We start from the raw sequence: 4438 nt of genomic DNA, 5'->3' as shown, positions 1-4438 counted from the left end.
GCAGCAGCGCCCTCTAGTGGTTCAACATGATATCTGCACTTGTTACATAGAACAAATCTAATACAATCATTGTATGGCCACCCGGGAGTTTTATAGGAAACGAAAATGCTGACATTTTAAAAGAAGAGTCAAATAATGATTTTCATTTAAAAGCAGGAAGGTCAGAGATCAAGTAATTTGCATGTGCAAGTAAAGTCAAAGCAGCTTTACAGTGTCAAACAGGAAAATAGATGGTCAGTAAAGCAAGAAGACAATAACAGAGACTTTGTTGCCAGCTGAAGTCAGTTCATGTGCAAATGATGTGCAGTGGAGCCTGTCCAAACTCAGAGTCTTAAACATCCAACACGACTGTCCAACATGACCTTCACTGACAGGAGGCGCTTTTGACTTACAGTAACGGGAGAAGATGAATCCACGCCGACAGGAATTGCATAGCTAATAATAATAATAATAATGATAATAATAATAATAAATCAGATTAATGACATTAGTTTAACAGGCAATCTTTAAAAAAAGTCATAATAAATTATTTAATCTCTCTCTCTCTCTCTCTCTCTCTCTCTCTCTATATATATATATATAAATATCAACCAGTCGAATGAATGTTGAACTCATTAATTCTGATTATTGAATTATTTTAATTACTCATCAGCTGTGCTCAATAAAGAAAGTTCATAGATGGTTTACAAATAATGTGGTTTCATATTTAATTTTAAATATTAAATACTAGTATTTAAGATTTCCAATGTAACATTACCAAAGTTTCTTTTTTTTTTACCATAATTATGAGTGTAGTATTTTGGCATACTGTAACTTCTTACCATGGTACTCTTTTTGTGTGTGTGTGTAGATATAACACAGAAAAGATAAAGATGGCTGGATGTTATCAACCTAATATAATGAATGTTTTCTGGCTGAAATAAAGTCTTCCTCAGAGTCCAGGGATGTTGGGTTGTGCTCTCGGCTCTGGACCAAATCATTTAAAATGAACCTTTATATCAGAAAACATTCTCCTTTCATTAACAATAAAGAGGTCATTATGATGTTTTGACAGACAAACCCCATCCTTAATAATCACGATTTCATCTGAAGACAATGCATTTGTACCGAAGGCTGATAACTTGCTCATTCTGATTCCCATTTTATTGCATCATATCTTTCCTCTAGCAGCAGAAGTGCCTCCAGAAACCGTTTAATACAAGACTCTACAGGACAAATGGTTATTACTGCCTGACAGACTCAGACAATGTTCACAGATTACAATATACAGATGATTAGCACAGCAAATGAGCAATGTTTACACAGAGCAATAGTGTCAGTATAGCAGTGAGCACATGAAGTGAGAGACTGTGTGCTGCATCACAATTCATATCAATGGATGCAGGCAGAAAATATACACAGAAAACAGAGCCATTAACAATCACGATCTCCATATATACGTTTTACATTTTTAAATCTTTTATTTATTTTTTAAGATAATATTTCAACTATCACAACAATTATTATTATTATTATTATTATTATTCAATCAGAACTAGCTATGCCAGATTTGGAGATGAATCACTCTTTTGATTCATTCGATCAAACGTGTTTGCAAAAAGGTCTGAATTATTCACTCAGTTTGATTCATTCAGATGTTCACTTATGCACTGATTGTTTGCAGCAGTTTCTCACACCAAAATAGCAACAGAGTGCTGTGTTTACCCAAAGTTGAACATTCTTCAACTCTCTGTGCTGAGAAAAAACGTGGAAATGTGAAAAAAAAACGTTGAAAAAGATGCCCATCGCCCGGAACACTCCTGACTCTTTTTCTCAAGACTGTGATGATGCATTACAACGTTTATCAGCATAAAAACATCCTCCAAAGTTGTTTATGTTTTCATCAAAAAAAAGAAAGAAAAAAAAAGTTACAGTAGTGGGTTTGGCAAAGAAAATTAAAAATAAAATGGCTTGATAGTGCCGCACATTCAACAAAGTGCCCCTCAAGCTACTTTTTACGTACGGAAGTCGGTAGACAGATGTAGTACAACAATACACACAAAACCCAATACGAAATTTTTTTTTTTTTTTTTTTTTTTAATTTTGTGTTGTTTTGTCTGAACACATCTTAAGGTCAACATTCAGTTATTATCATAGCACCACCTGCTGGCAACAGGAAATTACTTATTTTTACTAACCTAAACATGCAATGTCCGATCTGCCCAGGTGGGAAGGAAGTCGACCAGAAGTTGAAGTCGGCCGAAGTCGGTTGAAGTTTGTCCATTATTTATTTCTAAAGATACACGACAATGTATAAAGAGCTCCATTACCTTCTATGTTACATTATGGCCCCGTAGAAACAGTTTTTGTAAATATAGGCTAACGATTGCGTCATAACCACTCGACTCTCTGTCGCACAGTAGAGAAATAACCATACAAACAGGAGGAGAAGCTCGCAGGCAATTGGGGAGACGTCAAGAGAGAAGCCCATAGATACAAGCCCTGGCGTTACATTTTAAAATACTATACAAAATAATTAATCAGAATACTTACTCCTGCTCACTCACGCCAAAGAACTCCCCGCTCAAGTTCGACGTCTCTGCAAGATTAACGATGGCAGTTTGCACACACAGCTACTAGAAGATTTACATCTGTCAGACAGGTTGCTGACGTCATCAAGCTTAGTTTGAGTCTGCACGTCAGAAACGGAAGTGCTAAAAATCACTAAAAATGGGCTTCACTTGTCTCAATTGAGTTCCAATGGGGTCGCTGTGTCCATTTCTTTTACTGTCTATGGATCTGCCCCAAACTTCACGTGTTAGGTAAGAGTCCTGGCCTGAAGACATCTACATGACACTATGCAGTTATAGGCATAGCGCCACCTGTTGGCAACATGAAATGTCATGTTTTAAACTAACTAAAACATGCAATGTCCAATCTGTCCTAAATGTCTTGTTCGATAAGTCCTGGCCTGAAGACATCTAAAGACTATATTCAGAAAATATTCAGTTATAATCATAGTGCCACCTGTGGGCAACAGGATATGTCAGATTTTACACTCACTCAAACATGCAATGTCCATTCCGCAAACAAACTTCACCCGTTTTATAAGAGAACAAAAAAATCTGCTCCAACATTTTTTTGGTCCAGTGCGGCCCACCACCACTATATATATATATATATATATATATATATATATATATATATATATATATATATATATACACAGTACAGACCAAAAGTTTGGACACACCTTCTCATTCAAAGAGTTTTCTTTATTTTCATGACTATGGAAATTATAGAGTCACACTGAAGGCATCAAGGGCTATTTGACCAAGAAGGAGAGTGATGGGGTGCTGCGCCAGATGACCTGGCCTCCACAGTCACCGGACCTGAACCCAATCGAGATGGTTTAGGGGTGAGCTGGACCGCAGACAGAAGGCAAAAGGGCCAACAAGTGCTAAGCATCTCTCGGGGAACTCCTTCAAGACTGTTGGAAGACCATTTCAGGTGACTACCTCTTGAAGCTCATCAAGAGAATGCCAAGAGTGTGCAAAGCAGTAATCAAAGCAAAAGGTGGCTACTTTGAAGAACCTACAATATGACATATTTTCAGTTGTTTCACACTTTTTTGTTATGTATATAATTCCATATATAATTCCACATGTGTTAATTCATAGTTTTGATGCCTTCAGTGTGAATCTACAATTTTAATAGTCATGAAAATAAAGAAAACTCTTTGAATGAGAAGGTGTGTCCAAACTTTTGGTCTGTACTATATATATATACATATATATATATATGACTGGTATAGTATATAGGCCTATATACTATACCAGTCAAAAATGAAAGAAGTCTCTTATGATCGCCAAGTATGCATTAATTACATTAATAAAATACAGCAAAAGCAATAATATTGCGAAATATTTTTACTATTTAACATAACTTTTCTATTTGAATATATTTTAAAATGTAATTCATTCCTGCAATTTTAAAGCTGAATTTTTAGCACAATGCCACAGATATCGTATGTTTTGAGGGAGCATGCAGTTGGCATGCTGACTGCAGGAATGTCCTCCAAAGCTGTTCCCAGTGAAAAAGCTTGGTATGTCCGGTTACCAATCCAGCCCTGGTCCTGGCCTGAAAATATCTACACATCAACATTCACTTATAAGTTTGGCACATGCAAATGGCTTTTTTATTTACCACTTTAAATGCATATTGCCCACCGCTCACTGTTTTCCTAAGACCACCGGGTGGAGGTGGCTCCGGGTGCGAGGGCCCTTTCAATGCTAAATGTCAGCACAGATTCTCCAGGATTGAGAGAAAATGGTCTGCCCGCAAATTCAGGTAAAATCACACAACTCTTATCTACACTGTTATTTAATGGTGATTTTAAAGATTAACTTTAAGTGAGCATGAGATGACAGCAAAGGTGATCTAAATCTAAAAAAGTAGA

This window comes from Carassius carassius, chromosome 42 (genome assembly GCF_963082965.1).
Source record: "Carassius carassius chromosome 42, fCarCar2.1, whole genome shotgun sequence".
NCBI classification, from domain to species: Eukaryota; Metazoa; Chordata; class Actinopteri; order Cypriniformes; family Cyprinidae; genus Carassius; species Carassius carassius.
The sequence above is the reverse complement of the archived record's forward strand: the minus strand, read 5'-3'. Positions refer to the sequence as shown.